This window comes from Chelonia mydas, chromosome 21 (assembly GCF_015237465.2).
Source record: "Chelonia mydas isolate rCheMyd1 chromosome 21, rCheMyd1.pri.v2, whole genome shotgun sequence".
NCBI classification, from domain to species: domain Eukaryota; kingdom Metazoa; phylum Chordata; order Testudines; family Cheloniidae; genus Chelonia; species Chelonia mydas.
The window spans coordinates 8,905,012-8,926,431 of record NC_051261.2 but is presented as its reverse complement, the minus strand read 5'-3'; the positions used below and the strand labels follow the sequence as shown (position 1 = coordinate 8,926,431).

At 45.1% G+C, this 21,420-nt stretch overlaps 1 protein-coding gene across 17 annotated transcripts in view; it reads right to left on the bottom strand.

Moving 5' to 3' along the window:
* USP49 (ubiquitin specific peptidase 49) overlaps nucleotides 1–17,002 on the bottom strand; it is a 58,468-nt gene extending 41,466 nt beyond the window's left edge. For 5 of the 17 annotated variants that reach the window (XM_037884838.2, XM_037884844.2, XM_037884840.2 and 2 more), the window contains exons 1-2: nucleotides 16,505–16,562; nucleotides 7,516–7,629 (exon numbers count right to left, since the gene is read on the bottom strand). The gene's annotated coding sequence lies outside the window, so the exon portion shown is untranslated. Of the gene's footprint in view, nucleotides 1–7,515; nucleotides 7,630–10,460; nucleotides 10,524–15,192; nucleotides 15,744–16,504; nucleotides 16,585–16,696 lie in introns of those variants that run through there. The other 12 variants (XM_043533291.1, XM_043533286.1, XM_037884839.2 and 9 more) reach the window with 11 other exon arrangements.
* Between the last annotated feature and the right edge of the window lie 4,418 nt (nucleotides 17,003–21,420).

The window sequence follows — 21,420 nt, the reverse complement described above, 5'->3', positions numbered from 1 at the left end:
ATCTCAAAGACTTCGATATAAAGCTGGGAGCTGTCAGGAAGCTAGTAGTGCAAGAGATCTCAGAGGGCAACCATGCATACAGGAAGGCAGCAGGTCAGTCAGGCAGCATAAAGAGAGCTACACTGTTGTATCATCTTTAAAGTTAATGTTGTGATGATGAATTTAATGGGCAACCAATGCAGTGACCAAGTAAAAGAGTAATGCTCTGTCACGTCAGAATGTGCGTGACAAAAACAGACAGGTCCTTCCACCACCACATTAACTCAGGCTTTAAATGTGCTGGGTAACCATAAGGATCACAGTTTTGTTAAAATGCCTTCACAATTTCACTTCCCCACAGCAGGAGAGTCACAACTTCACTAGAACAGCGGGGGCTGCAATCTGTGCTCAGCAGTGACAGTTTGGAGCCTCTTCTCAACTCTTCTGCCATTTGCTAAAGGGATGGGGGTTGAGTGGTGGGAAGAGGTTATAGCTTTCTATCTCTCTTCCCCAATGAGCCTGCAGCAATGGGAGGGGAAGGAAACTCTGCCTTCTGAGCCAATGAAGACAGCTACTGGGAGTTAAAGCAAGAGGTTTGAAGGAATGTGTCTCTTTCCCTTCAGAACTGCTATAATGGCTCAATGGGAAGGGGTAAAACAGGCATCTCCAGGGAACAATACGGCAAACAAGGGTGACAAAAGAGACGCGGGGGGGAAGAGGGGGGCAAAGAAAACTCACAAGGGAAGAAAAGCAGCTAGGCACCTTGCCTCAAGTCAAAGTCCCAAAGGGGAGGGGGCAACAGACCAGCATGAGGTGGACTGGGCAAAATAAGGCTGAAAAGGGAAAGAGACTGTATAAGGAATAAGAGAGCAGAGACAGACAAGAGGTGATGACTTCATCATAAAATCCAGGAAGGTGGGGGGCAGAGAATATCTGAGCAACAGTGAATTGCTTATGTTTGGGTTGAGTATTATAGATGCATTTTTTAGCTATCAATCTAATTATCTCAGTTCAATAGAATGACAGTCAAAATCATTCAAATAATGCTTCTCTCTAAATTCTTTACTTATTCCTTCTCTATCCCCGCATTAGGAAAAGTGTGGGGTTCAGAAAGAAGAGAGCCCCTCAAAGATAAAAATAAATCAGAGCCCAATATCTGCTGATCAAGAGCCACAAAAGGCAAAGTTGGAGACCAGGTGAAGGAGAGAGAGGCTTTAAGTGAGCCTGCTGCCATCCATGTTCCCAGGTTGCGCTGAACTCAATCAGTGACCACAGGAAGCTGGGCCACCTGGAAACTCTATCCCACAGTCTGCAAACTCCTGATTTACACAACAGTGAAGAGTGTGTTTTGAAGCAGATGACCAATCAAAATTCAGTTAATCTATCATTAAATACTTCTCTGGCTCACATTAAGTTCACCACAGTTTCCAAAATAGAACATCTCATTTTTCATTGTTCATGAATCAGTAAAAAACCCCTAAATATCCCACAGCAGCTAGTGTTGCCCAGTCATGGAGATATTTTTGGTGTTGACACATTTCAAAGAGAACTGAATGGATTCCACCTGTTCTATCTAATGTATAACTAAATCTTTAAGTGCTATTATATGTCTGCCACCTTCAGGAAGAGATAGTTGCTATTTGGGTTAAAAAAAAAAAAAAAGAATGTACAGGGCCTAGTCCTATAAAGTGCTCAGCCTCCTTTGACGTCTATAGATGTTGAGAGATCTGTTTCAAGAGATCAGACCCCTACTGGCAACATACATTGTTCTATACTGAAAGCTGTGTTGGCATTTCCATTGTTAGCTCTTATTTTCCAACTCTTATTTTGTCTGAAACTTCTCAAACATCCCTCAGAATGATTTAATTTAAAGTTCATTTCTAAACATTACTGGAATGTAGAACATCACAACCACAGTAAATAAAAACACCCAAAATGTTGTGGGCATTAAGAGGCAGGCCACTAGCCTCTCAGCTAAATTTGTGTCTAGAAAGGAAACAAAAATTATAGAAATCAAATAGGCAGTGGATTCAACTCCTTATTCATCAGCCCTCAATTGCCTGGCATTTTTAACCAAAATTAAATTAAAAGGTAGAGAAGATTAAAAAAAATGAAAGCCACCAATTTATATAGACAGCACACAGGAATACTTAAGAAAACAAAGTACGTGCCTTGCACAAGAAAAGATTTTCAGACTCAGGAGCCAGGACCATACTTGGTGCTAGTAACAATACATACCAAATAAAACAACACTTTCATTCAAGACATCTCTATTGCCAAAATGGCTATTATTATTATTTAAAACATTCATTCTGAGCCTATTAGAGTAAATAGGATTATCTGAATCAGTAGATATTATTCAAGTGAATAAGGGTTGCGGAATCTATCCTTTTTACTTTCTAGACTATCAAGTAAGGAGAACAAAGCTTAACAGCCACATCAATATTTGGGGAGGGGGAGGCGGCTTTGAGCCAATATAGTTTAGTTGAGTGGGAACATACTGAAAAACCACTATCAAATACTATTGAAAGTGTTTAAATTGCAAGTAGCTTCATGTAATAGAACTTTGAAACCTTCCAACAAAGTAAAAGGTCAAAACTACAACTGTCTCTTTAGATTGAAAAGTAACGTATCAAACAAGCCAAAAAATACTAACAAGCGAAAGGATACTCGACACAAGTTTGATCTCCCCATGTTTGGAGGCACAGACCAATTTGAGAGATTCATGACCTGATACACAAACTGAGGGTACAATAATCAAGGGAAGTAGCATTTCAAAGACCTTTGTAAGAACTGAAAAAAGAAACTACGTTTCCCTTCTGTGCAGCACCAAATCAATTCCTCTTAAAGCAGCAAATCATATATTGATGAAGGGAAAAAAACCCACCTGTAATTTAGTCCAGCTGCCAACCGCCAGAAACATGTTAAAGGACAGACTACAACACAGGTTAAATTTGAAACTCTGACACTGAAACAGAATAAACTTAAGTGCCATGCAAAGAAGAGCTAGATGTATATTTAAAAAAACAAAACAAAACACCACACACCAACAAATGAAGCCAAAAATCTTATCTACCAACACCCAATTTATATTAAAGGGAAAAGGTGTAGCAAAGTAAATACACATTAGAGAAAGTGTGAATTATTTTGTTCCTAAGCCCACCCAGGCTAGCATATAATAATGTAAAAGGTTTCTTTACCCAAGAGCTGTGTATGAAAAATGATTTGTTCTTATAGACCACAGTTCAATATTCAGTAAGACAGATATTGCTCTAGTTAGAAGTCAACCACAAACACCATGTAATTTCCTTAGAACACACTGCCCTTGTTATAATTCAATTGGAGCATGTTAAGTATGCAATAGTATAATGTGAAATTCTAACCAAGTTATTTTAAGATTCTACTCTTATTAAGTAAACTTGGTTGCAGAACCAGTGTCAAGAAGCCAACCAGTTCATATCACATTTATGGCAAGAATGAAAGCTTCAATATAAAATCCCCTTTTTTTAAAAAAAGGGGGAGAACACATCTATTATGAGTCTATTGGAACAGAGAGAGGAGAATATGGGATCAGAGCCATTGATCCTTCTTAGGAGTCTGGGGAACAAAGCAGTTAGTGGGACAGAAACACAAACCAGCACTGACTGCTCTTCCTTTCTCAAGACATTCATGTAATATTTCTGACCAAATGGCACTTCTCTTTCAGGTCATCTGCATATCCACTTACAAAGACTGCAAGAATGCTTCCCCCACCCCCTTTCTTTTTTAATTTAAATAAAAGCCTTGAATACGTCTTCTGAGGCTTTCCCTTTCATAGTATGCACGAGAGAGAGAGAATGCAACTGTAGGACAGTATTTCTTAATCAGATCTAATGCCACCCACTGAAACTGAATGGGAGAATATGATTGCAAGGCAGCACTTCTTGATCAAGTGTACGGATCTGCCTTTCAAAGTGAATAAGGCTGTGGTCACCATTTTTTAATTGGCTCAGCTGATACCCTATACAAGTTCTAAATGGAAGAACACAGCTGTGGCCTATAATTCTTGACTTGATCTTCCACAGAAAAGACTGAAAGAACACAAATGCACTAAAGCATTTACCCTATTAAATCAGTTCTGCTTTCAAAATATTCACTGGATTCACCAGGAGAATGCTTTATTTCTTATTCAGCCACACATGATAAAGTGTTCAGTGTAAAAGCATCACTGCTCGCACCATAAAGAGGCAAGACGGCTGCTTTTGTTCAGGTGTTCTTGGGTTTCCTAACATCACAATCTTAATTTCAATTTACCACAATATCTTAAACTGTACTATTTTCACTTTTTTACAAAATATTCACAAACGTCTCATGGAGGAAGTTAAGGTTAAGGCATTTATTTTAAAAAGAAACTTCCCCCCTTAATTCCTACAGTATATAATTGTCTACATCAGTGTTTCCCGAACTTGTTCCGCCGCTTGTGTGGGGAAAGCCCCTGCCGGGCCGGTTTGTTTACCTGCCGCGTCTGCAGGTTCGGCCGATCGCTGCTCCCCGCGGCCGCGGTTCGCTGCTCCAGGCCAATGGGGGCTGCGGGAAGCGGCGCGGGCCGAGGGACGGACTGGCCGCCGCTTCCCGCAGCTCCCATTGGCCTGGAGCAGTGAACTGCGGCCAGTGGAAGCCGCGATCGGCCGAACCTGTGGACGCGGCAGGGAAACAAACCGGCCGGCCCACCAGGGGCTTTCCCTGCACAAGCAGCGGAACAAGTTTGGGAACCACTGGTCTAGATATAACTTACATGATTTTTAAAAATTCCACCCAAAGAAACACTTTTTTGTGGTGCTGACAGTGGTTTTTCTCTCTGAAATGAAAAAAGGATGCTTCACCAGAAAAAAAGTGCTTGTTACGATTTGTATGTTATACAAGTAAAATTTCAAGTGAAAAAAACTCATACTATTCCTGAGATAACAGCAACTACATATATCAATTTTCTTTCTCTGTGTATGGAAACACTGTTGAATTATACAAGCAGGGTAGCGTGGGACATAGGAGCTTCTGCAGAGGAGAAATAAAAGATATTGGAAAAGGCTTCTGCCATTTCAGGGCTAAAAATGACAGACTTCTCCCTGAATTGCATAATAATTACCTAATTAATGAAACCCATCTATTAGGTTTTCTTAAAAATGTCTTGACTGCTGGAGAGGTGCCCCTAACAAGTATTCCATTTTCTCAAAGATTTCACACTCTGATCTTTGGCTGCCAATATACTGTAGGTGTTACAGTTAATGTATACTCATTACCATGCTGTGAACAAAAACTGATGAACAACACTTATCACAAAGCAGTGAGTTTTCTCCACACAGAGGAGGTAAAACAAAGAGAGATACCAATCTCATGTTCACATTTTGCCAAAAATTTACGATTTTCTCAAAAGAAACAGTAACCGAGTGCAATGCAGTAAAATACATTTTATTTTGTATTTTGATATATACTGCATGGTGATGTTAAACATCATGACTGCACAAAGAGCTCACCATAGGCAATCTGAAAATTATCACAGGGTGACAGAGTGTCAAAAGTAGGGAGCTTGACATTAAACCTGCCACCTTTGTTTCGGTTTCTATAGCACATAGCAGTTGCCTCATCTTTTTCTAAGGTTTTCAATATCCTGCCTGATCTCCATTTTTCTGTATTTCAATACTGCCACTCACACGAATGAAGCAAGCAAATACAACTGCATTTTGTAGATCATCTTTCCTACAAACCGTACACAACACGGTACATGACATATGCCTATCCATGCACTGGGGTATGGGGGCACACCAGTAACTGCAAAGGAACCAAAAGCCTCATATTTGCTCAGAGTAGTTCCCCAGCTGAATTTGAAAAGTGAAGATTTTATCTACATTGCAGCTCTAATTTTGGGACTACCAACAGATTTTTCTGGATAAGCATGAGGTCAATTTAAAAAACAACCACCCTGCACTTTTGTTCTCATCAATCTTGACATCCTCTCCTTATTTTCAAACCCAAGACCTTTCAAACCTTTCTCTACTCTCCCTCTGATGTCACACATCCTTCATATCTGGACCACCGATCATGCAAATGATCCACTACCCAGACCTGAGAACTTTCTACATACCACCGTGGTAAATTAGATAATTCTTGGATGTGTTAACTCCCACAAAAATAACATGACTCAAGGGACATCAGAAAGTCCTGGATCTCCCCACAAACAATAAAACCCTCTCCTGCCCTTCTTCTCCCACCCCTACTTCTCCAGGCCCACTCTCTTTGTTCCAATCTCCATGCACCAAATAATTTCAAAACAAAATTTAAAATTTTGCATTTGGCAAAACGTTTCCATGCCTCCTCCTAATCTCCTCTATGGCACTGACTACACTGGCGATGTTTCTATGACACCACTTGTGTCCCATTATGCCAATACACTGGATGTGCACTGTAGTTCATATTGCAATGTGCCTTGTGTTTGGCACAAGGCACTTTCCATAGTGAGTTTTCAAATACAAAAAGAATTAATTTCATCACAGGGAGACCAGAGCTCTCCCCTGTACAAGTCATGGAATCTATTGGCAGAGCTTGAAAATTCTACTTGCTTATGGCAAGTAAGTCACAACGTTGCCAACTGTCACGATATTTGGTGCGAGTTTGTTTCTGTTTGTTTTTAAAGTCTCAGCTCCTGGAAGCATGTGATTAGATGAGAATTCTCAACTTCCTTTTTTTTTTTTTTTTTTTTTTTTTTAAGTTTCTAGCCCTCCTGACTGTGGAGAAGAGCTTGAAAATGTTACCCAAATTCACCTAAAGGCACAAAAACCAGAACATGTTGGGGGTTTCTGACTTTCTTTTTCTTCTTACTTTAAATCATGATTTTTAACCCAATCTCATTTTTGGAGGGCTAGCAATACTGATTTTACCATGCTGCAGCAGAATTTTGTCTGTTTTCACCCTGGTATTTTGAACCCTGCTGGCAACAATGGAATTGACAAAAATCAGGTCTATTTCACTCTGTGGCTGCTTGTAAACCACAGCAGAGGCAGGCACTGGAGATATTCACTGGGGCAGAGGATCAATAACTGAAGTAGTGAGAGGTCTGTCTCCACAGCCAGGAGTTCCAGAGGGAAGCAGATTAAAGACTTGTCTACATGGGGAGGTTTTTTACATGGGGTTTGTTTTTTCTAATTAAAATGATGTGCATCAAAACAATGCAATCCCTTCTTGCAAGTTAACTGGCCAATTATTATGAATTAGATAATCCACTTTGAAAGCGGAGTAAATTCATTGCAGAATGAGTAAGATTTGTATGGACACATTTGTATTTTGCAATTACTTGGCAGTCCTCTAACTGCTATCCTATGCTGCATCGTTTCACCCTAAGACTGACCAGCAAGGAGAGGGATGTGGGAGGTATTTCAAATTTTATCAGACATCTAGTAGACCAAGAGAGAGCGCCTCTGAGCAGGGTCCAGAGACAGCAACCTAACAGAAATCCCAGCACCCTCCCCTTTCCTTCCATCTGGCAAGTGAGGGTTATTTTCTCACCTGGGCATAAAGAGCAGAGCCACTCATCTTTCATCTTAAATCTTAGGCTGGCATTGTTTAGTCCTCTCTGACTTGGAGACATCTGGTAACATTTCCAAGCACTAGTGTGGGTGGCTGGGTGGGAAAAAATGATGGGAAAAGTTACAAAAAAGAAATGAGGAACTGAGAAATTTCTGTGGTTGGGAAGAAGAAAGAAAAGAGAAAAATATCAGTGAGAAGAGAGTGAATGGAATGTGGGGACAGAGACATAAATAATGGGGAGTGGTTAGAAAGGAGGAAAAGAAGTGACGGATTTGTGAAAAAAGAAAAGATACACAATAATCTGTTACAGAAAAGAAAATGGAGGAAAGCAAAGAAGGGTAAAGAGATGTAACAAAGATAAGGGATGTTGTAAGATACGTTTTAAAATGTATTAAATAGAAAGACAATTGACAATGTTAGAATTAAATACAATACACAACTGTTTATTTCTTTAAATTGCCCAGGGGCATGGTTTCAAAGTCATGGTACTGTGTGTGGAAGAGAAGGGAAGAAGCATGGCAACATGGCACTTTTCACCCCCGCTGGCTCCTGCATTACTAAAACAACGTTGGTTAAACTTTTCAAGCGCCTGAGTACATGTGTCTGCCCTCCCCTCTCAGCAACTTTTCCGGCAACTATACCTGGAGTATCAGACGTTTCCACACAGGGCAGGTTTATACTTAAAACACTGCATTGGCACAGCTGCACTGCTGCAGCGCTTACATGAAAACACTCCTACGTCAACGGGAGAGCTTCTCCCATCGGCCTACTTAATCCACCACCGCAAGAGGTGGTAGCTGTTTTGATGGGAGAAGCTCTCCCGCTGACATAGCACCATCTGCATTGGGGGCTAGGTCGGTATGCCTCTGTCGCTCAGCGGTGTGGATTTTTCACATCTCTGAGTGATGTAGTTATACCGACGTAAGTCTGTAGTGCAGACCTGGCCACAGATATGTTAAAAGAACTATTTAAAAGTGTAAACTGCTAGTTAGCAAAATGGATGCCAAAAAGATAAGGTCACAGTCACAGAGTAGGGTTTTTATTTAGTCGGTCATGCTGCAAACGGATCCATATTCTACCCTTCATATTATAACTAGCCTCACTTTTCAGATTTGGGATATATATTATGTTCTGCAGTTGGAATGCAAGGAAACAGAAACTTCTCTTCTATCACTTCCCCTCTCCAAGTCATCCAACTTGCTGCCAACATCCTTTCCCTTTTCTGCTGCTCCAATATGACTATTACCATCTCAAATCCCGTTGCTGGCTTCCCAAAATCTATTTCATGCTTCTTCTCTTCCACATAAAATGCAAGATTCTTCTCCCTAAGGCATGCCACTGCCAAAATCTCTACCCTCATCTCTCCCTATGCCCCCTCCATCCAAGTGTTACTCCTATTTGGTCCATTTTTCTCCACTCACTCCCAACAATAAAGTGCTTTCTCTACCATCACTTATGCCTAGAACAGTCTGGTTATAAACATGTGAGGTTCCCTCACTCTCCTACTTCAAAACACTCTTTACAACCCATGTTTTAAATGCAGTGCAACTACAATAAACCATTCTTCTCCTGGGAACCAGCTCCACCCTCAAACTGGGGAGGACTGAGTACACCTCTCTGATATAGGTGCCGATTTGTTCCTGGATGATCTTGGTATTAGGTTTGCCAAACTTCCAGGTAGCCTGTGAGGGGTGGGGTGGAGGCAGCCAAGGTGATGCTGGCACCTGCTTCTGGCAAGTGCCTAGTGTAGGAACTCACTGATTTAGGCTCCAGATCCAAAAAGTTAACATAGGGGGCATCCCGAGGGCATCTCCTTAAGGGATAGGGGCAACACTTTTAACCCCCTGGGGCCAAATGCAAACCAGGGGCTGGGACACTAGCCCACCAATGTGCTTTATGGCACTGCTGGCTGGAGTAAAGGCACACTCTCACCTCAACCCTTGAAAAAGGGGAGGAATGTCAATGGGCAGGTGGAGGTGCCCAGAGAACCTCCTATTGCAATGATTGGCTCCCCCTGTTGTGGGAGCACCCCAAGAATTGGCAAAGGATCAATGGGATGCAAGTGACTGCACTGAGCAGTCCTCGACGGGAACCTTGGCTGTAATTTGACTAATAAAGTTGCAGCCTGGCTAAAACCCATGCCACGTACCCTTGCCTTCTTCCGCGCAGGAAGCACACCAATAAACCAAGCTTTTCTACTCCATTTCTGGGTTGTATCTCTAGTTTAGCACTGAACCAGTTTGTGCTTTTAGAATGTAAGCAAGCGACCGCCCTACACCTCAATTTCCACCTGTATAATTAGGATAATAGTATTTCCCAGATCAAGGGATGTAAAGTGCTATATAAGACCTAAGGATTTTTATTACATACACTACGTACATTTACAAACAAACACAATCAGTACATTTAAGTCTTTAAATATACTAGGATTTGTTTTTTAAAAAATGTATGAGTTTGTGTTTAATCAGCTGAAATTTTACATCACTGCCCATCCCTTTCCAAAATAATACATCTTTTAAGTTTTTACACTAATGAGGGAGATCTTCCATTCACTGAAATAAGGGGGGGGGGAATACTTTGTTCTGTAAAGCATGCCACAATCAAATTAACTGTTCATAGTGGCTAAGTGTTTAGGACTGTGAACTGTTAATTACCTTGTGTGTCAACAATAGGGCAGTTGAGACAAAAATCTCTGAGGGTGTGTGTGTCTGGGCTTGTTTTTCCCCCCCAAAGAAAAACTTGATATTCAGACTGATAGCCACAGCGTGTGCTACATCAAGTTAAAAAGCAGTGGTTCCACACAGGTGCACATCCTCCAGCCCTGAAACTGCACCCTAAACCTTTCTTTCTGCAGTGAAACACAAGGAGCTATGCTCTTCAGCTTGCATGGCATGAATCCTCTGCACAGGCTCCCACAATCCTACCTTTTCCTCCTCAAGCAGCAGCACTGTATTGACTGATTCTGCTGCATAAAGGGTTTTCCACACCTGGAAGAACAGGAGGCCATAATTTGGACCCATAATAGGATCTTTTATTACACAATCCACAAAATATATATGCAATACTAAATGCTATACATGCATATCAAAGGTTATATAGAAAAGTGCATTCAAATGCAAGAAAATTTTAAATTTTCATGAATTCTTGAATGGTGCACTGGATAAATTTACCACCCAATAAAGATTGGCAACTAGGCTAAAATAGCGTCAGATAGGATGGTTTATTATTATTATATTTATAAATAATGTGAGGCACAGAAATCCTACAGCAATTGGCAATGTAGGTAAATACATTTCAACATAGTCACTGAGTTTTACTGGAGCAACAGTAGTTCCTTTTCATTATATTGTACTTGCTGAATATTCACATTGCTCATTGTTGCATGTATGCCTTACAATAAGGTCTTTCATGGCAAGATGATAGAAATGGTCAGAGCTAAGGTTGCTGTGGAAACTTGATCTCTGAATTTCCTGATTTTTGTGCAATTAAAGCCTCATCCTTACTGTCATTTTAACATACTTTGGGGCTTTAAAAAAATCTGTATAAATGTCCTTTTTATAATGCATTTCAATAAATATTTTGTCAGAAGATACATTTGCATTTATTTTAATGACTGGTCCTCAAAAAGAGTGTTTCTCCAAACTTCCTAAAACAGTATTTCACTTAGGGGCCCCAAGAATAATCAGGAGGAATTTCAACTCAAAACGCAGTAATTCAGGAAAGTCATAAGCCACTAAGAATGACAAATTAGAAATGGGAGATCCATCCTTTATACCATCTTATGCCAAGGCAGAATTATTTCTCACAGAGTATTCTTAAATGTTTTGCCTCAACCATGACTAATAAAAACAGCTAATGATTAAGTGAATTCTGGCAAAGAAAAAAAAAAGTTGCAAAGCCTGATGTGGACAGGACAGAATACTGAAAGGATTCCAAGTGAGCAAACATCAAATGAAGGATTATCCTTACTTGTGAGGAATCCATTGCAGCAAGAAATTGAACCAGAGACCTTCACATCCAGAAGCAGAAGGGCTACATATTGAACTAAATGAGAATCTTCTTTTTCTGTCAGTACTAGTCCTATGGCTATGATTAACAATATAGTGCACAAAAGATACTTGTTTCAAAGACTTCTCTTTGAGGTCCCCAGTCCAAGTATTAACCAGACCAAGCCTTGCTTAGCTTTGCAGGCCAGATGAGGCATATTCAAACCTTATCAGTTCTTAAAAACAGCCAGCAAATGTATTGTCAACCACAACATCCTGTAGCACTTATAATTCGAGTCATCCCAGAAATCACAGTGAAAGATGGCTTAATTATGCAAAAATTAATCCTCAGATGCACACCTGCTAAAAAAATTAGTTTGTTAAATTATCAGTTTTAACATTTTATAAACTATTATTTGAGATGTTGACAATTTAAAGGAGCTATTGTCGAGCAGAGTTCACTCTAAGCCAAAGGGCAAAGCTCTTTATCAATGAATGAATGAAACTTGTATGAGGCTAAGAAATATCTACAGATGTGAAAAACTGTCAGTTCCAAACCACTCCTTTTTCACTTGTGAAATCATCTAGAATTGTTAGTGAGAATAATTGTTAGTGAGAAAAACTAACTAGAATTGTTAGTGAGAAAAACAAGCATCTGCCTTGGGAACATTTGGAATGTCACACTTTGGTGCATGCTTAAGTAAGAGAAAAGTTATACATTGTGAGTGGTCAGCACAGGATTTTCAAATATTCACACCTTTTTATTTTCCAAACAATTTTTTTAAAACAAGCACAAATTTGCATTTCTCATTCAGAGGGGACAACGTTTAAAACAAAGCCATTTCTTTGTTACCTGAGCATGAAAACAGATTCTGAAAAAAATTTCAGCTGATGAAAAATTTCGCTCCTGATTCACACACACAGTTTACTCAGAACTGCTGACAGGCTTTTATGAAAAAAATTTATAAACTCCCTTTTAGGGTGAAACCAAGCATGAGAAATTTAAGTACAACAAATATTTTGAGAAATATAAGTGAATGAAAATAAGGGTTTGATATGCATGTGCCATTCAACTTTTATTGTGTTGCTACAGTTATATGAGTCCTTTCAAGCAAAGACGCTCAGAAGATGACTACACAACTGAGAGAACTAAAAATGGAATATTTCATATTTAACTGTGCCATAGGATCCACCTGTCAAGAGTTCAACTTGACTCAACCACATGATATGGGACAGAACCATATTTGTGAAATCTGCAGTCTCAGAAAGCAGAAACAGAAAGTCTAACAACAAATGATAATAAAGCACGCAGAATACCAGCCGACAGATTCCAGTTCTTCAGCTTTCAATTTATGCACCTAAACTTTGAAACTAAAAGTATGAAGCAAAATGACCCAGATAAATAGAGCCTGGATACCTACTAGATATCAAATCCTCCTTCAGTTTAGCTCAAAAAATCTACTGCATTGTAAACACTATATAATAAATATATATATATTTTTAACAATCAAAGCAATGTGTTGAAGATGCCATTGTCAAATAAGTCACGGCAAGCTCCAAGTATAGCTAGTTATCTTAGACATACACCAACAGAGATCAAGTACAAGACACCAGGGCCAAATTATCCACTAGCTTAAGCAGTCTGCTATTCTATTGACTTCAGTTAAGTAATACCCACTTATGCCAAAGGTGAATTTGTCCGAAAGTATTTACACAAACTGAGGGATTTTCATATTCACGATCTCATCCATCCACCAACTTATCTGCTCTAATTCCTTCTGCTTCCCCTCCCAATATCCACTGCCCCTTTCATCTTTTTCCTACCCTTATCCTCTAGCCTTATTCATGCTGTTCCCTTCTCTTGGAGCAGCGTCTCAGATTTCATCCACCAAGAGCCTTCTCTTCCCATCCAAATATCACTTTAAACTTGTTTCTTCCAAGAATCCTTGTAAGCTTATTGTCCATTCCAATCATCCCTTCTTACCATCCTTAATCTAATGTGTGGTCCCCAGTTTTTGCCTAGTCTTTCTATGGGTCTGATCTGTATTTCCTTAAGAAAAACTTCCTTTGAAGTCAGTTAGAATTTTGTCTAAGTAAGGAGAAAGTACTGCACATCAAACCTCTTCACTTCAAGCTCTTCAGGGCCCAGCAAGCAACTTAATCTATATTCTGTGAAGCAGCACTATGCAAAAAGGACAGATCTTGCAAACCCACTTCAGGGGTTTGTGGAATCCAGCTCTAACGGATTATTAAAACAAAACACAGCTTTTTTTTCTTATGTTCATCTATATAATCCAAAGAGAGCTGACACTCCTTAATGAGAACTCAGAATTCTTTCATAAACAAACATTTCTTAAGATTAGGAATTATTTCTTTCAGGAACACAAATTAGCATGTTTGCATTTCCAATGCATTATAGAACACGATATAGCAAATATCTATTTCTGAAAATGAGCAGCTTTTCAAAGATCTACTCATGTTTGTGTATGCAAATATATACATAAATACACTGATAAGTGTATTTAGAGAACAGAGATATTAGCAGACAATGTGTTTATTCCTACAAAGCAGACAACATATAAATGTTTTCAGACCTATCCCTTGTGAACAAAACAATAAATCTGGGATTTTCTAAATCAGATAAAAGGGAGGGGGACCAGAAATAATCTAAAAAACCCCTTCCTTTGCATATCACAAACTTTTAGACATTGGGCTTGTAACTTCAAATTCACTTATAAGAACACTAAGCTTCTTGCATTCCCAATAATTATGTATTCTTAGAGTCTTTTTACAAGTACTCCAGAAACTAAGCATAATCTGAATTTACTTTTCTTTATTGACAGGGGGGAAAGAGTACATGTTTGTGGGAGGAGCACTCAAGCTGCTGCCAGTTCTCCAGGTTGCAATTATGTTTTAAACGTGATTTAAATGTGGGTCTGGCTTCTCAAGACTGACAGTAACAATCAAAAGAACTAAAAGGAGATGCCTATATTTCTGCCCCTCTGCTATTAATTTCTATTTCTCTCTCTCTGCAATGCTTTTGGAGAATACTGTTTGTATCAAAGAGGCTAAATCAACTAGTATGTATTTCTCTTTGTTAAAAACCTGTCAGTAAACACTCATTCCTCCAACCTCAACTTCTTCCCCCCTACCATCACTAATGCTCGCTCCTCCCAAATAAAACAAAACAGATGGAAACTTCAAACAAAGTGAACAAAAGAGATTTTTTTGTTCCCTCTTTTCTAGAAGATAGAGGATAAAATCGTGGTAGTTGGAAGAAGAAAATATTTTGTGTTCCATCCTACAACATTTACTCAAAGCACAGCAACTTCAGTGGGACACGTGAGTAAGGACTACTCATGGGAGATAGGGATGCAGGTCTCTAGTAGGTCATCTAGTCCATCCCCCTTACAATATCGAATTATTTCCCTTAGTATGCATATACTGGGGCTTTGGATAAAATGAGAGTTAATCATTTTATTTATAAAGAAGCACCCAACACACTCTCTGCCATTGCTCTGGTTAGAGAGAGGGGGAGCTTGTGTGCCACACATTTAAAATGAACTTTAAATATTGTTATAAAACTATATTAATTTGTTATTTACAAAGTATCACCCTCACAGCCATTATATTCCAACAGTAGTATTTACACAACTTAAATCCTGTTCACCTTAAACTCAGAGTCACACAGACTTCAATGGTTCTACTGGTGTGAATAAGGCAAGAAGGATTTAAGGAAAAGTTGTTACACAATTAGGGCCCAATTCTGGGAGGTTCCTGAGGGACCTGGCCTCTTCATAGTTAGCTCTTGTTCCAACTCCCTACCCAGCAACCCATGGTTCCTCTCTATATTGCCTGTTCCAATCACCGAGGGCCCCAACCACTGCTCAGCCACCATCCTCACCTCTCCCTTGATCCAGCCTCCACTCATCATCTCTTTCTCCCAGACCTACCTTTCCCCTTCAACACTTGCCCCAGCCTCCCTTATAACTTCTGTGCCCAGGTCCCCTTCACCTCCAGCACCTGCACTCTCTAGTTTTCAGCCCATCTCAGCTCCCTCAAACACACCAGTCCTCATCCCCTGAGCTCTCCCTCCAGCTCCCTGAGCTCCTCCTCCAGTCACATGTACCACTCCAGGGCTGAACCTCACCCTAGCCCCAAAAGGGCAGTAAACTGTCCCTTGGCCTCCATCACCAGCTTCCCCCCAACCTCACATTGTAGGGGGTGACCCCCCCCAGCCTCCTTGTCCCCACTTGCTACTGTGGGCATGAAGGCCCCTTTAGCTCCTGCCTGGGGGGGTGTGAACCCCCCGTGGAGACGAATCCTTTCAGCTCCCTCCCGCCCCCCGTCACTCTGGGAATAAACCCGCCTGATCCCCCGCATTGAGAAATGAGGCACTTCACCCTCCAAACTGGGGATTAAACCCCTCAGCCCCCATGGGGGGTTATGCCCCCCCCAAGCCTCCGCACAGGGGGGTGAAGCCCCCACACACCTCACCGCCCAAACTGGGGGGTAACCCCTCCTGTCCCCAGCCCCCCTGGGGGGTTAGACCCCCCCCAAGCCTCCCCACAGGGGGTGAAGCGCCCTCGCCTCCCAAACTGGGGGTTAACCCCCCAAACCCCTCCTGTCCCGAACCCCCCTGGGTGGTTAGACTCCCCCCAAGCCCCCCCACGGGGGGGTGAAGCCCCCTCGCCTCCCAAACTGGGGGTTAACCCCTCCTGTCCCCAGCCCCCCATGGGGGTTAGACCCCCCCAGCCTCCCCAGAGGGGGATGAAGCCCCCTCACACCCCACCCCGGGGCGTTAGACGCCCCGTACCCAGCCCCTGCGGGGAGGTGAAGCCCCCCGGACCTCCTGCTATATGGGGGGCTCACACCCCCAGTTTGGGGGTTGAACCCCTTCTCCCCAGCCCCCCTCGGGGGGGTGAAGCCCCCTCCCCCGGGGGGGGTCAGAGCCCCCCTCCCCCACTAACCCCTTTATTTACCGCCATCATCAGCACGCGCGAGCTGTCACCGAGCGCGAGACACCCCAACCGGGGCCAGCCCCGCCCCCTCCCCGCCCATTGGCCGCCAGCCCCGCCCCGCCCCCCGACGCCATTGGTCGGAAAGCACGCCACACACTCCATCGTCCCCGCCCTTCGCTAGCGCTGTACGCCCCATTCACCGACACCACTTACGCCATCTCCGCAAGGCTCTTGTGAGCGGCCCTGCGGGGTTCTTCGGCGCTTTACGCCCGTGGCCGAGCAGAGCGGAAACTTTCCTTTATGTTACGCCATTTACGCTGCCCCGGCGGCGAACGTTTCACTAGTGTACGTGAATGGCGTAGGCTTTGCCGCTGAATTCTCCGCGGCTTTACGCTGCTTGCGTTGCCCGAGCTTTCGAACGCGGGACTAGCTTACGGCGCTTGCGTAGCCGGCCGGGGGGCAGGCGCTTCAGTGGCTTAGGGCAATTGCGCTGCGGAATGGGAGGGGGAGAAGGGCGGAGGGGCGGGGACTCCATAGCCCCACCCCCGGGACGGTGACGTAGGCGGGCTTTGTGAATCGCAGGCTGAAGTTTGGTTGAGTCACACGAGGGTAAATAAGGATGTTTCAGAGACAAAGAGACTCTTAAAGGGGCAGGAGCGCTTTGTGCGGGCCCCCCCGCGCTCAGAGGGGCCCAGGCCTCAGCGCCCTGGCCTCCCCTCCCCCTGCCTCCAGGCCACTCAGTGCACCTGGGCAGAGCAGCACGGGGCTGGGGACAGGGGGGCAGCAGCACAGGGTCCCAGCCGGGGCCATGGCCACATCAGGCACGTCACCATGCAGGGGCCACGTCCGGCCGGGCCACTGCCCGGGGGCCACGTCCGGCACCACCATTGCACGGGGCCACTGCCCGGGGGCCACGTCCGGCACCACCATTGCACGGGGACAGTGCCCGGGGGCCCCGTCCGGCACCACCATTGCACGGGGACAGTGCCCGGGGGCCACGTCCGGCACCACCATTGCACGGGGACAGTGCCCGGGGGCCCCGTCCGGCACCACCATTGCACGGGGCCACTGCCCGGGGGCCACGTCCGGCACCACCATTGCACGGGGACAGTGCCCGGGGGCCACGTCCGGCACCACCATTGCACGGGGACAGTGCCCGGGGGCCCCGTCCGGCACCACCATTGCACGGGGACAGTGCCCGGGGGCCCCGTCCGGCACCACCATTGCACGGGGACAGTGCCCGGGGGCCCCGTCCGGCACCACCATTGCACGGGGCCACTGCCCGGGGGCCCCGTCCGGCACCACCATTGCACGGGGACAGTGCCCGGGGGCCACGTCCGGCACCACCATTGCACGGGGCCACTGCCATGGAGCCACGTCCAGCATGCCACCATTGCACGGGGCCACGTCCGGTATCACCATTGCATGGGGCCGCTGCCCGGGGGCCACGTCCAGCACCACCATTGCATGGGGACAGTGCCCGGGGGCCACGTCCGGCACCACCATTGCACGGGGACAGTGCCCGGGGGCCACGTCCGGCACCACCATTGCACGGGGCCACTGCCATGGGGCCACGTCCGGCACCACCATTGCACGGGGCCACTGCCATGGAGCCGTGTCCGGCACCACCATTGCACGGGGCCACTGCCATGGGGCCCCGTCCGGCACCACCATTGCACGGGGCCACTGCCATGGGGCCCCGTCCGGCACCACCATTGCACGGGGCCACTGCCATGGGGCCCCGTCCGGCACCACCATTGCACGGGGCCACTGCCATGGGGCCCCGTCCGGCACCACCATTGCACGGGGCCACTGCCATGGGGCCCCGTCCGGCACCACCATTGCACGGAGACATTGCCATGGAGCCATGTCCGGCACCACCATTACATGGGGCCACGTCCGGCACCACCATTGCACGGGGACAGTGCCATGGGGCCACGTCCGGCACCACCATTGCACGGGCCACTGTCATGAGGCCACGTCCGGCACCACCATTGCACGGGGTCACTGCCCTGGAGCCATGTCCAGCACCACCATTGCACGGGACCACTGCCATGGGGCCATGTCCGGCACCACCATTGCACAGAGACACTGCCATGGAGCCATGTCCGGCACCACGATTGCATGGGGCCATGTCCGGCACCACCATTGCACGGGGACAGTGCCATGGGGCCACGTCCTGTACCACCATTGCACGGAGACACTGCCATGGAGCCATGTCCGGCACCACCATTGCATGGGGCCATGTCCGGCACCACCATTGCACGGGGACAGTGCCATGGGGCCACGTCCAGCACCACCATTGCATGGGGACAGTGCCATGGGGCCACGTCCAGCACCACCATTGCACGGGGCCACTTCCATGGAGCCATGTCCGGCACCACGATTGCATGGGGCCATGTCCGGCACCACCATTGCACGGGGACAGTGCCATGGGGCCACGTCCTGTACCACCATTGCACGGAGACACTGCCATGGGGCCATGTCCAGCACTACTATTGCACTGGGCCACAACAGGCATGCCACCATGCACGGGCCAAGTCCAGCACCACCATTGCACGGGGCCACATCAGGCATGCCACCATTGCATGGGGACACTGCCACGGGGCCACGTCCAGCACCACCATTGCACTGGGCCACCACTGGCATGCCACCATGCATGGGCCAAGTCCAGAATCACCATTGCACGGACACACTACCATGGAGCCATGTCCAGCACCACCATTGCACAGGGACACTGCCATGGGGCCATGTCCAGCACCACCATTGCACTGGGCCACCACAGGCATGCCACCATGCATGGGCCATGTCCGGCACTACCATTGCACGGGGCCACTGCCATGGGGCCACATCCCACAGGGCCACTGCCACCAGCGCACGTCCAGCACCACCATTGCATGGGGCCACATCCGGCACCACCATTGCACAGGGCCACTGCCACGGGGCCACATCAGTCACCACCATTGCATGGGGACACTGCCACAGGGCCACTGCTATGGGACCATATCTGGCCCCATCATTGCACGGGAACTTTGCCATGGGGCCACATAATCTGCTGCCACACCGCATAGGCCACGTGAGGCACCACCGCTGCCCAGGTCACTGCCGTGGGGCATGGGAGGTGTGTGGTACAGTACAATGGCGAGTGAGACAGGGACTTTTTCTATCATTAGCACCTACGTTGGCAGCCTCAGTCTTGAAGAAGGCAGAACCATTCCAACAGAAATCCAGACTGTCCTGGCACAGTGGATCCCAGACAATCTCAGAGCACTTCACAAACACACACAAAAACTGAAGGAGAGGTCATCTAAATTGCCTTTGGATATGACTGAGCCTCTTTGTCGACTAACAACCTCCCTTTCCTCATTAAAATCTCTCCTTGAAACTCACTTCTTCCAGGAATCTTTCAAACTTTCTTCATACCATCACCTTTGGCCCACCACTGGTCTATTTTAGGCCCTGGTCCTAAACAGAGATCCACCCTGGTACCCTGGACTTGAGTTGGGTTTTACCCATAGAGTGCAGCCTTGGACTGTGAACTGCAGCCAAATTCAGCCTTGGTGTTATTCCTTTAATGTCAAAAGAAGTTAAACCAAGGGTTATTTTGGCCCTTTATATACTTATTCACTTGGTAAAGCGCTGCATCAACATGCAGGCACTGTATAAGTATGGAGAATAAAGGTACGTGGTAAGAACATAAGAACCGCAATACTGGGTCAGACCAAAGGTCCATCTAGCTCAGGTTTCAGAGTCTCTCAGTATCCTGTCTTCTGACCGTCGCCCATATCAGGTGCCCCAGAGGAAATGAACAGAACAGGTAATCATCAAGTGATCCATTCCCTGTCGCCCACTCCCAGATTCTGACAAAGAGAGGCTAGGGGTACCAACCTTGCCTATCCTGGCTAACAGCCATTGATGGACCTATCCTGCATGGATGTATCTAGTTCTTTTTTGAACCCTGTTATAGTTTTGACCTTCACAACATCCTCTGACAGAGTTCCACAGGTTGACTGTGTGTTCTGTGAAGAAATATTTCCTTTTATTTGTTTTAAGCCTGCTGCCTATTAATTGCATTTGGGTGACACCTAGTTTGTGTGCTATGAGGAGTAAATAACACGTCCTTATTTACTTTCTCCACACCAGTCATGATTTTATAGACCTCTATCATATCCCCCTGTTAGTCATCTCCTTTCCGAGCTGAAAAGTCCCAGTCTTATTAATCTCTCCTCATACGGAACCCATTCCATACCCCTAATCATTTTTGTTGCCCTTTTCTGAACCTTTTCCAATTCCAATACATCTTTTTTGAGATGGGGCGACCACATCTGCACACAGAATTCAAGATGTGGGCATATTATGGATTTATATAGAGGCAATATGATATTTTCTGTTGTCTTATCTGTCCCTTTCTTAATGATTCCCAACATTCTGTTCATTTTTTTGACGGCCTCTGCACACGGAGTGGATGTTTTCAGAGAACTCTCCACAATGACTCCAAGATCTCTTTCTTGAGTGGTAACAGCTAGTTTAGACCCCATCGTTGTATATGTATAGTTGGGATGATGTTTTCCCGTGTGCACAACTTTGCATTTATCAACACTGAATTTCATCTGCCATTCTGTTGCCCAGTCACCCAGCTTTGAGAGATCCTTTTGTACCTCTTCGCAGTCTGCCTAGGATTTAACTATCTTGAATAGTTTTGTATCAGTAATAATAGTCTCATAGTGCTATTGGCTCCCTCCCTGAAGCCACTATTGAATCAGGAGACAGATTCTGTTCCTGTCTCTGCCACTGAATTGCAGTGTGACCCTAGGTAAAGTCATTTAACCTCTTTGTGCTTCAGTTTCTTCAGTGGTAAAATGAGGATAATAATACATCCCTCCATTCAAAAAGCACTGAGATCTAGAGTCGATCACTGTTACGTAGAGCCCAATCCT